Source organism: Pinus tabuliformis, chromosome 9 (genome assembly GCF_031772625.1).
Source record: "Pinus tabuliformis cultivar Carrire ecotype Pingquan chromosome 9, CPIR1, whole genome shotgun sequence".
NCBI classification, from domain to species: domain Eukaryota; kingdom Viridiplantae; phylum Streptophyta; class Pinopsida; order Pinales; family Pinaceae; genus Pinus; species Pinus tabuliformis.
Genome location: NC_142307.1, coordinates 576,117,436 through 576,130,878, shown reverse-complemented (window position 1 = coordinate 576,130,878; position 13,443 = coordinate 576,117,436). Strand labels below are relative to the sequence as shown.

At 36.3% G+C, this 13,443-nt stretch overlaps 1 pseudogene; it reads left to right on the top strand.

The window, feature by feature from the left end:
• Positions 1-9,931, top strand: part of LOC149149864 (polyadenylate-binding protein 2 pseudogene) — a 29,456-nt pseudogene extending 19,525 nt beyond the window's left edge.
• Positions 9,932-13,443: the final 3,512 nt, after the last annotated feature.

Here is a 13,443-nt window from a genome sequence, read left to right as displayed (position 1 = left end):
AAGATATTCCAGAGGAGCATAGGATTGATGTGTTCATAGGGTCTTTAAAGGATAATATCCAACATGATGTTCGCCTTTGGGAACCTGATTCATTAGAGAAGGCATTCAGGTTAGCAAGAAAAATGGAAAGCAAAATTATGGCAACTAGGAAGCATACCATTCACAACTATAAAGACGGAAGTGTTGTTGCCCCTAGTCTTCCACAACCTACAAGGTTGACACCACAACAATTGGAAGAAAAAAGAGCAAAAGGGCTTTGTTACAATTGTGATAGCAAATACACAAAAGGTCATAAGTGTGCTGAGAAGAAATTATTCTACATAGATTGTGAAGAGGAAGAAGAAAAGGAGCAAGAAAGGTCAAAAGAAGAGGATATACTCCAGGAACAAAGCCTAGATGAAGAACAAATAAATCCGACCATATCTTGTAATGCATTGGCGGGAATTACCACTCCTCAAACCATCAAGATAGAAGGACAAATCAAGAAGAAAAAGGTAATAGTGTTGATTGATTCAGGAAGCACCCACAATTTTATTCATTGTAGGGTAGCAAAAGAATTGAATTGCTTCCTATATCCAGCACCAGAGTGTCAAGTGATGATTGCAAATGGAGGAACAATAAATTGCTTTGGAAAGTGCCATAATATCAAGCTATCCATGGGAGAATATGTATTGACTAGCCCAATGCTTTCCATTCCAATGGGAGGTGCTGATGTTGTACTAGGAGTCCAATGGCTACAATCCTTGGGTACAATAGCTTTTAATTTTCAAGAACTTTTCATCAAATTTTCTACGGAAGGAAAGGAAGTTGAATTAAGGGGTATTGCAGGGAAACCAGGAAAGATAATCAGCTCTAATGGCATGACAAAGCTTCTAAAAAAGGAGCAAAGAGGTGTAATTGCACAATTATGTTCGCTAGATGTTTCCACATTGGAATCATCTATTTCTCCAGATCTCCAAAAAGTCCTGGACAATCATTCCAAGGTATTTGAGACTCCCAAAGGTCTCCCACCTATGCGTGATCATGATCATGCTATTCATCTGATTCCAGGAAGTGTTCCTCCAAACATCAGGCCGTACAGATATCCCTATGTCCAAAAAAGTGAAATTGAACGTATGGTTGCAGAAATGCTAGAGGCTGGTATAATTCAACCGAGTCAAAGTTCTTTCTCAGCTCCAGTAGTATTGGTGCACAAGAAGGATGGATCATGGCGCATGTGTCCAGATTATAGGGAGCTCAACAAGCTCACTATTAAAGATAAGTTCCCCATTCCTGTCATTGATGAATTACTGGATGAATTGCATGGATCAATTTACTTCACCAAGTTGGATCTTCGTTCGGGATATCATCAAATCAGAATGAAGATTGAAGACATTCCGAAAACGGCATTTAGAACTCATGAGGGTCATTATGAATTTTTGGTCATGCCTTTTGGCCTTACCAATGCACCTTCAACATTTCAAGGTTTGATGAATTCAATTTTCAAACCATTCCTTAGAAAATTTGTGTTAGTATTTTTTGATGATATACTAATCTACAGCAAGTCTTGGAAGGATCATGTTGAACATGTTGACAGGGTGCTACAACTATTGGAGGAGAAACAATTATATGCAAAAAGATCCAAATGTTTCTTTGGAGTCCAGGAGGTGGAATATTTGGGTCATATTGTATCTCATGAAGGAGTTAAGGTAGACCCTAGCAAAATTAAAGCCATTAAGGAATGGAAAATCCCCACATCCATAAAGCATCTGCGAGGATTTCTTGGGTTGACAGGGTATTATCGCAAGTTTGTTAAGAATTATGGGAGAATAGCAGCACCTCTAACAACATTATTGAAGAAAGATTCATTTTCATGGACTCCGGAAGCAACAAAGGCCTTTGAACATCTTAAAGAGGCAATGTGCCAAGCACCGGTCTTAGCTACACCAGACTTCACAAAAACCTTTGGAATGTGATGCTTCAGGAAATGGAATTGGTGTTGTTCTAATGCAAGATGAAAGACCCATTGCTTTTGAAAGTCGTCCAATCAAGGGAAAGTTTTTAAGCAAAGCTATTTATGAGAAGGAAATGTTGGCAATACTCCATGCACTTAAGAAATGGCGACCCTACCTAATGGGAAGACACTTCAAGGTAAAAATGGATCATGATAGCCTTAAATACTTTTTAGAACAAAGATTATCCTCTGAAGAGCAACAAAAGTGGGTCACAAAGATGTTGGGTTATGACTTTGAAATCATCTACAAAAAAGGGAAGCAAAATGTGGTGGCAGATGCACTCTCAAGAAAGGATGAGGATGTGGAAGCATTGTTGTGTGCCATTTCTATTATCCAACCAGATTGGATAAACGAAGCAAGGGAGGAATGGAAGAATGACGAAGAAGTGTGGGCACTTATTCGAAAGCTACAACAAGATTCCAGTACTTCTGATACATTTAGCTGGCAAAATGATTCGTTATGGTACAAAGATCGCTTATACCTCTGTAAGAATTCCCAGCTAAAACAAAAGATTCTTATGGAATTGCACACTTCTCCCTTAGGAGGGCACTCAGGATTTTTAAAAACTTACCACAGGGTTAAGAAGGAATTTTTTTTGGATGGCCTTAAATCAGATATTCAAAAGTTTGTGGCAGAATGTTTGGTTTTCCAACAAAATAAAGTTGAAACAATTAAGACATCGGGTCTATTACAACCTTTATCCATTCCAAGCCAACGTTGGGAGGAGGTTTCAATGGATTTTATCACAGGTTTACCCAAGTCTGAGGGAAAGAGTGTCATCATGGTGGTAGTTGACAGACTTACCAAGTATGCACACTTTTGTGCATTATCACATCCATTTAAAGCCAGTACAGTTTCTACTGCATTTATGGAAACAATTCAAAAGCTACATGGAAACCCAAAGATTATTGTAAGTGACAGAGATCCCATTTTCACTGGAAATTTTTGGACAGAATTATTTTCTTGTCTTGGTACTCAGTTAGCTCATAGCTCATCTTATCATCCTCAATCTGATGGGCAAACTGAGATAGTAAACAAATGTTTGGAAGGATATCTTCGTTGCTTTGTATCTGATAAACAGACACAATGGGTCAAATGGTTGCCTCTGGCTGAATGGTGGTATAACACTTCCTTCCATACAGCAACAAAAATGACCCCATTTATGGCACTTTATGGGTATCAACCACCATCCATCACATCATATTTAAGAGAAAATTCTAAGGTTCAGGCAGTGGAACATCACATCGAACATCAACAACAAGTCCTCCAACTCTTAAAGGATAACCTCGTGTTGGCACAAAATAGAATGAAACAACAGGCAGATCAACATCGCAGTGAAAGAAGTTTTGATGTAGGTGATTGGGTATTCCTACGGCTACAACCATATAAGCAAATGTCCCTAAAGCAAGCTAAGAAGGATAATAAATTATCACCAAAGTATTATGGTCCATACAAGGTGTTGCAAAAGATTGGTACTATGGCATACAAATTGGAGCTTCCTGCAGCTTCTCGATTGCACCCATTTTTCCATGTTTCATGTTTAAAGAAGGTTATAGGCGACAAGCTCCCAATTCAAACAATATTTCTAGAACTTGACGAGGAAGGAAAAATTATATTGGAACCGGAAGCAGTCACAGAAACAAGAACTCGACAGCTATGAAATCGATCAATTTCAGAGTATCTTATCAAGTGGAAGAACTTATCCGCTGAAGATTCCACATGGGAGGATGAGAATTTTATGTAGAAGTATCCAGAACTACTCAAGCGTTGAGGACAACACTTTTTTGAAGGAGAGGGGCATGTTGGGTCCCTATAATACTAGTGATTACCCCATTACTATTGTAGTTATACCCCTTATTTATATTGTTGTGCCCCTATTACCCCCATATTGTTATTTCTGTGCCCCATAGAATCCCTCTATTGTTATTTTTGTGGCTTTATATTATTATTGCTAGGTCGGCTGGATTATATTGTGACTCCTTAGACTCCTATATATAGAAAGGAGGTTTTGTCATTTGTATCATCCAATAATTGTTCATTTATGTAATGTAAAGGAGGTTGCCCCCTCGAAGAGGCTGAATTCTAAGGCGTTGATCTATCTTTTCTATCTTTTCTTGAGCTGGTTTCATAACACTATGACACCACCCCAAGGTTCCTTTGTATTTCGTTTAAACAACGAAAACACACAAAAATACATTGAAAATGGGCTTTGGTGGATTTCAAAATCAATGCAATAGCATGTACATAACCATCGGGTCCAGTTATCAGGTTGCACATATACCTGTGCATAGGCCCCGCCCCATGGTATAGTGCCGATGCAATTTAGCGATGCGATAAAATGCAATCGCATGTCACTCATGCCCTGGGCTGTTTGTAAGCGCTCTGTGATCTCCAATAGCGATCGTCGATCTCCATCGCAAGTTCCCTTGGGCCCGCGCTGATTTCCGCCGATTTGACCCACCGATTAGATCTGGACCGTTGATTGGCCAAATCTGACGGCTGTTGTTCATTCCTTTGCTTAAGCCCGCAATACTTCATTTTCATTGTTTTCTTTTGTTTTTTACCTCCCAATAGTGTATTTCCGCCCTTCCAAGGGCTCTCCTCTTGCGTTTTTTTTTACCTTTGGATGATTTTGAGCAAATGTTGAAGATTTCAAGAGCATTTTTGGATCCCTTGGGATGTTTTTAAGCAAATTTGGAAACTTTAAGAGCATATATGGATCCAATTCTGGGCCTTTTGCTAGCGAGGCTAACAATGATATTTTCCAACATTTAACACATTCCCTCTATTCATTATATTTCCATTTTTCTTCTTTTATTCCATTGTGCATGCTCCCATCCACAATTATAATACATAACTAAAACATTTCCATGCATTCATTCTCCTATAAATTGTATGCTCTAGACCCAAGGTGATTAATATGATATTGTTTGCAAGATATTGTTTACAAGAAATATGAACAATATATTGCAATAAACAAGCAAAAATGTGGTCACAATCTAGCAAGGCAACCAAAACAGGAAATCAGAAAAATGTCAAACATGGTTGAGAGAGATGGAGATGAATATCTCAAAAAGTGATATTTATTTGTATCATAATTCAAATCACCCTGCATAGACCAAGCACCAAGACAGATAAAATCCTTTGAAGTGTGAACCTTTCCTTAAGTTTTTGAACTCTAAAAAATGTTTGCACCTTGAATCTCAACACATGATAGATACACGGTTAATACGAACCTACATTGGTTTATATTTTATTAATAATACAACAACTTTATATATTTATGGTTTTTTGCATACTAGAGATGTAGATTATAGAATGCATCTCTCGATGCAATCCCAAATGTCAATATATTTAGTTGAAAAACTACAAAGAGATGATATTCTCTAATGGTTTCATTACAAGGCTAATATCTTAGAAACTGGAGAAATAAAGAGAAGAAAAGAAACTAAATACATACAAATCAATTAAGAAAGTGTTTATTAGGAGAATTTATTGATATATTAAGCCATGTTTGCTCTAGCCCAACCATAAGACAAACAAGTGACTCAAAGGGATTTTAGAGACAATACTCCTAAAATAGTTTAAGAAGGATTCAAGAAAACTAAAGGTGAGCAAGCAAAAGAGTTAAATTTATGTCAAAACACAACATAAAGAATATAAAGTGGCCTTAATCAGCCAATCACATGTGTTTTTCTTCATAGACTATAACCAATGTAATATCCCATCCATGAATTCACATTACCAAAAACATGTCATGCATTTGAGTAGGCACCTTCAAACCTCTAGTCTACAATGTCTTTCCTACCACTACATGCACCAAATTTCTCTAATAAGGTCATTCATAAACCCTCTTTGCTTGGAAATGAAGTATTATTCCACTGTTCAGGTCAACAAGCAAATAATTTATCCACCAGGATTCCATTTTCAATGTGCTTTGTGCCACCCGAATGACACAAATTTGAAAGGGATGGCACTGGGTAAAAGTCCTAGGTTCAAGCTCTTGGTGGAATTAGTTGAAATAGATTCTCATGGTTCCCCCATCAATCCAGTAAAATTCAGTCAATTTTTGTAAAATAGTACATCACTAGTAGAAAAATTTAGTCTTAAGGGGTATTTTTCCATGCTGATTAGTTGTAGATAATATTGTTTTGTCTCCAACTAAAAAATTCAATAACCAATTACAAAACATACACATCATAATTCAAATGTGACATATGTCCTACCATATACAAAATTTTACATGAAATAGGGCACTGACCTATTTGAGTGTAGACAACGAATATGCACCTAGCACTGCAAGATTTGGTGAGCATACATGTAGGTATATACACCATGAGATTTTCAAAACCACCACATCCAACTGTGTTATCCCAATGTATACCCTCTTAAATGGTGGAGTGTTGTGTTTATTAATTGCTATTAATTGTATCAACATATCTGTCATGACTATCCAATGTTAATCACTATTATGTTAAGCTAAATATCAGGATGCAACCTTCACTAATATGCACTTAAACAGAGCTGGTTACAATGTATCATCCAATATATAATACAAGGAGATAATGTCATTAATACGTATCAAAATCCTAGTGGAAATATATGTCACTTAAATTTTTATTTTAAGTTAACTTGCAATTAAAACGATATCATAAAGACCATAAGGAAACACAAAACACACAAGTACCTCTAAGCAATGGTAGTGCCTAAATGACAGATAATATGTTACAATTATAGGAAACATTAAAATCTTTTCCTTAAGCTAATGAGAATACCAAGGCATATCTCTCATGTAGTTCATTATAGGGGTAGATATGTCATGAAGGTCCTCCTATGCTAAATACTATTATGCTATGCTAAATATCATAACACCATCTTCACAAATGTGCATTTTTGACAGAGAAATTTTCAATGTATCATTCCATATGCATTACAAGGAGATAGTGGCACTCATGCTAAAGAAAATCCTCAAAAAGGGATATGCCATATTAATTCTAATTTAAAAACTTATTTTGAAAAGGCATCACAAATTCAACAAAACGGTCAAAACAGAATATGCTACTTAACCTTTAATTGCTTTCCTTACAAACATCACAAATACAAGAAGGAAACACAAAGTGGAAAAGCACCCTTGAGAAATTTTAGTGCCTAACCAAAGAAATACACATTGCAATTTGAGTAGTAAAGATTAAAATACATACCTGACAAAGCTAATGTGAACACCAAGACTATGATGAGATGCAGAACAATCTAGGAAAATGAAAATCCCATAAGTGACCAATGCCCATGTGGGATTCCTTGTATTACAGTCAAAGCACATATGCCATGAATAAAAATTACATCAGATCAGATAATATCTACAAACAATCATAAATACCTATATCGATCTGGTCTCAAATTACCCAAATCGCATTATATTTTGTTGTGAACAATAAAAAAAAATGCACCCACATCGAAATTTTTTTTGCTCTGGAGAAAATATTTTGTTCCCATTAAAGAAATAAATTAGCCATAAAGAATTTGAAGACAAAAAGCATCAGGAAATATGAATAGAAACTTGTTTTCAGGTTTGACCCAGAGCTTTATGAATACAATATTCTTGTCCATAAAACCCTTGGTAGCCATTGGTGAATGGTGAAGGTAATGATAAAGCAATTCCAAGAATACTCAAAGCGCAAATATTGGAGTATTATGTCTTAGAGAAGACCAATTCCTTATTCATGTGATCCCTTCTCAAGTGTTTCTCGACTCTTCTGTAATGATTTCTATATTTTTGGTAGGTGAAAATGTAAAGTTGTTTTTCAAATTATTCACAGTTATATGTATAATTTTATGAATAATATACCCTTCCTATGGTTCTTGCAAAATAATTTGTAAATCCAATTTATAGTTATGGATTTTCAAGAATTTAGGTGACATAGAGTTTTAGAATTCCACCCATGAAAATATAATTCAAACAATTTTACTGGGAAAAACAATTTGCAAGATCCAAGGAAATTTTGGGATTTTGAAAAACTTAGGTAAAATAGGGTTTTAGAATTTCCCTAGTAAAAATATAATTCAAATAATTTTACTAGGAATTCGTTTTTGCAAGTTCCAGGCCAATTTTGGGCCATTCCCGTAAGTTTTTGGCCATCCTAGTTGTGGCCTTGGTGGACTATCCCATTTTTTATTGGCAAACTAATTTAAATTGTTTTGTGTTTTATATTGAAATTTGATGGCTATGGTTGCATAGTCAATTCCCCATCGTTAAATTTTTTCATTGGTTTCCCTTTGAAGTCATCATTCCAAAGAGGTTCCATTACATAATTTGGACTTGTCTGTGGAGCTCCTGTTAGACATTTGGCATTTGACATTTGGGAAGTTGAGTTGGCATTTGGAAGTTGAGTTTTGATTCTCCATCCACAAATTTTGTAACCTACACCTAATGTGGTGGGTTTCGATTATTATTTCGGTTGAATTGGGTTTGGATTTTTATTTCGATTGAGTTGGCAGTTGGGAAGTTGTGCTTTCTGCTTTTCCAGTGTCAGTGAGTAAAGAGGCGATGGCACAGAATCAAGTCCAACCAGCAGAACACCGTGTTGCACAACATCAACAAGCAGTTGATAATGGCAACAACAATCAATTACTACCTAAATCTCTGTATGTGGGGGATTTGGAGCCCAATGTTACCGAGGCCCAGATGTATGATCTCTTTGGGCGGATTGGCCCGGTGCTCACTGTTCACATATGCAGAGATGCCATTACCAACACTTCTCTGGGATACGCCTATGTCAATTACAGGTCGGCTGAAAATGCTAGCGAGGCTTTAAGTTTCTTGAATTCTACACCCCTTAATGGAAACCCTATTCGGGTAATGTACTCACCCCATGACCCCAACATGCTTTAATTTTCTTGAATTCTACATGCCTTAATGGAAACCCTATTCAGGTAATGTACTCATCCCAGGACCCCAACATCCGCAACCTTTAAGTTTATTGAATTCTACACCCCTTAATGGAAACCCTATTCGGGTAATGTACTCACCCCATGACCCCAGCATCCGTAACTTTGGATCAGCTAAAATTTTTGTTAAGAATCTTGATAGAACAGTAGGCGAAGATGCTTTCTATCGTACTTTCGCTATGTGTGGGCCCATTCTCTCTTCTAATATTGCAACAGATGCATCAGGGCAATCCAAAGGATATGGATTTGTGATTTATGAACATGAAGAGGGAGTGCAAAATGCAATAAAATATTTGAATGGTCAGTTTATCGATGGGGAACGGGTTTATGTTGCTCCATTCATGAAAAAGGAGCAGCGAGAACGAGAAAATGGAAACACCAAGTTCACTGATGTTTTTGTTAAGAATTTATCAGAGTCAATGAATGATGAGGATTTGAGATATTACTTTAGTGTGTACGGACCAATTACAAGTGCCAAAGTGATTAGCGATGCCGCAGGTAATTCAAAGTGTTTTGGATTTGTTAATTTTGAGAATGGAGATGATGCCGCAAGCTGCGTTGAGAATTTAAATGGGAAAACAATTGATGGTAAGGAATGGTATGTTGGAAGGGCATTGAAGAAATCTGAATTGAGGAGGCAATATGGATTAAATCTTTATTTAAAATATTTGGATGACAGTATTGATGACAACAAGTTGAAAGAACTATTCTCTATTTATGGCACAATCACTTCATGCAAGGTAATGAGAGACTTTCATGGATACAGTAAAGGTTCAGGATTTGTGGCATTTTCATCTCCTTTACAAGCATCCCAAGCTAAGGTAGAAATGAATGGAAAACTTGTTGCTGGAAAATTTCTTTATGTTGATTTCGCTGAGCCAAAAGAGGAGAGAAGTGAAAAGTTACAGAGTCATTTATTCAAGTCTCACAATCCAATTGGTAGGGAACCTACTATTCCTACTAGTTTCTCCATGTATAAACCATCCAATTAGCATGGCACTAGATTTTAGTCTTGCATCATAGTTATATTTTACTCAGAAAATGTCTTTAAAATACCCTTTACCCAATGTTACTAATATAATTTGTATTTACATATCTTTTCATTAACTTATTTGCAGACATTTTCAATATTTCAAATTAATATTAAATATTTTAACACCAAATCTAGATTCTCCAAACAATTATGTTGTGACTTTCATACTTTAGATTTACTTATTGACGCTCCTTGGTATAACTTATTGTTACATCCTCAAATATTGCCCTAGGAATGAATTATGGGACTTGATTGAAAGCTTTTCTTAGATTTCAATATTCAGTTTCTTCCCAGGGAGCATAATAGGATGACAGACTCCTTGGCCATCATTGCTTGCACTTTTAAGCCTCCCCAAAATTCCTTGCTCAAATATGAATTCGAGGTCAGGTAAAGGTTGTCAGTACCAGGCAATGTGAAGTACTGACAGGTGTTTGAAGATGAAGAACAAATCATTTGCTTCATGGAGGTCGTTGGAGAATTCTTGAACTCGTTGATTGATCAGGAGGACGAGGAGATGACATGTGAACCAGAGGTCAATTGGGAGGAAACCATCATTGGTCACAAGATATTGCAACTAAAGGGGAATATCATCCCCAATGGATTAGTTTTATTGCAAAGGATTTTTAACTCAAATGATGTGGCTACAAAGACAACTAAGCAAGAGCTTGAGGAAGATGGGAAAGATTGTAATATTGGTATCGAAGAAAACTTGAGAATCATCAAATTAGCTAAAGGAGTTCCTAAGGAATACAAACAAAGGTGTCTATACCTTATTAAGGAGTACATTGATGTGTTTTCCTGGCCATATGACGATTATCCTGATGTCATACATCACAAAATTCCTTTAAAAACTCAGGTGAATCCAAATAAATAGAAGCTCATGAAGATTAATCCTTTGTTGCTCCCATCAATTAAAAAGGAGGTGAAGAAACTATTACATACTCAGATAATTGTGCCTTTAAGGTACTTTGACTAGGAAGCACTTTTGGATCATGTCAAGAAGAAGAATGGAGAAATAAGGTTATGCATAGATTTCAAAAGTTTTAATAAAGCTTCGCTAAAAGATAACTATCCTCTGCCTAAAATGGATTATATTATGGAGAGAGTAGTAGCGTCTACTTAGATGTCCATGATGGATGGTTTCTCTAGGTATAGCAAAATCATTGTACAATCGTAGGATTAGAAGAAAACAACTTTTTACTACACCATGGGGAACGTTTATGTATGCTAGAATGCCTTTCAGCCTCATAAGCGTTAGAGCTACTTTCCAGAGAGAGATGGATATAACATTTGTTGGAGAGTGGGATAAATTCATAGTAATCTTCCTAGATTTCATAACTGTTTTCTTTGGTTTAGAATAAAATCACCTCAAGCACTTGCAACTTACTTTTGAAAAGTGCAGAAGGTATGGTATGTCCTTAAACCCGAAAAAATCTCAGTTTTCTTTAAGTGTAGGGAAGTTATTCGGGCACATTGTAGCAAAGGAAGGAGTGAATATTGATCCCAAAAGGGTGGAAGTTAATAACAATATTCCATTACCAAGAAATAGGAAGGAGATTAAGGTTTTCTTGGGAAGAATAAATTTTCTCAGGAGATTCATACCAAACTATGTTGAAATTGTTAAAGAAATTACAGAAATGTTGAAGAAAGACAGGGAATTCAAATGGACCATAGAATCCTGTGAGTCATTCCCTAGAATAAAAAAGGATTTTATAGAATCCTTATCTTAGCTAGCCTATACTATCAAATTCCATTCCTCATTTTTTCTTTTGCCTCTCCTAACACGGTGGCGGTTGCTTTATTGCAAAAAAGTAATGAACGACTAGAACAGTCGATCACATTTTTCAGGTGAGTGTTGCGAGATGCAAAGCTAAAGTATAATATCTTAGCGAAAAAATCTTATAACTTGGTTAAATCCCTGAATACCTTTTGAATATATGTCCTACAGTCCAATATAATAGCATATGTCCCAACTGTAATTGTGGAAGGCATTATCGTGCAGGGAGACAATGAAGGTGAGAGAGGCAACTAGATTGCTAAAAAACAAGAATATGACAATGATATCAAACCCTCTAAGTTGATCAAGGGGCGGGTATTGGCTAAAATATTTTCTAAGGCTAACTGTCAGGCCCTAGGTATAACTTTGCTAATAGATAAGGAAGGAAAAGTTGGAAGACTAGAGGAACAAAACAATATTGAGACCTCAATACAAAAAATCCAAATGAAGTACCTTGTCTCACAATGGTATAGGTATATGGTCCATTATTTACTTTTTCTGAAATTCCCATTGAATTTTGACAAAGTTAAATACAAGGCATTAAGGATGCAAGCCCAGAAGTTTGTCATTTCAAATGGCCAGCTATACTGGAAAGGCCCGATGGGGATTTTTCTTGTATGCCTGGTAGAAGAAGAGCTTCATAAGGTGATTGATGAATTTCATAACTGTGTCTGTGGAGGAAATTACAGTTGGAGAGCCACAATCCATAAGATCCTTAAAGTAGGTTTCTATTGGCCCAATTTTTTTGGTGAGGTTGATACTTATTTTATAACTTGTGGAAAATGTCATATTTTTATTAAGAAGTAGAAGTTAGCATCCCTCCCCCTGATTCCTACTTTTTTGGATACGCCATTCAGGAAATGGGGGCTATACTCCATAGGAGAAATGCATCCACAATCCAGTAGTCAACATGAGTGGATTATTACAGGCACTTATTACTTCACGAACTGGGTGGAGTCAATCCTGGCTAGAAATGAAATTGATGTAGTGGTCATTAATTTTATGAAGGAAAATATCCTTGCCAGATTTAGTAGTCTAAGGAAGATTATCACTAATAATGCTCAAGTTTTTAAATTTTCCAAGTTTCTAAGTTTTTAGCTAAAGTAAAACATCATTGTGGGACCCCACCTACTATCCGCAGGTAAATGGGTTGGATGAGTCTTCAAATAAGACTTTAGTGAGGATTCTAAAAAATACCATATAAAAAAATCAGAAAAACTGGGACTCACAACTGAAGTTTTCTTTATGGCCGAACAACATTACTACCAAGAGGTCAACTGGGAAGTCCCCATATGAATTGGTATATGGAAAGGCTTCCATTTTCCCTATCCAACTATCCATGCCAGTGGCTAAAATTCTATAGGATGTTGAGGAGGAGCCACATTATCTGACCGGGAGAATCAATCATCTAGTAGAACTTCAATAAACGAGGTGGGAGGTAACTCAGAATCTAATTAAATATCAGGAAAATATGAAGGCTCTTTTTGACAAGAGGGCAAGGGACAAATCCTTACAACCAAGATACTTGGTGCTCAAATGGCATGTTAGGATAGAGGACAAAGGAAAACATGGTAATTTTGATCCCTTGTGGTTTGGAACTTTGAAGGTATCTGAAGAAAATGGAAACAACACCTTCTATATAAAAATTTGGATGGTGAGGTGCTTGAGCTTCCTGTGAATGGGAAGTTTCTCAA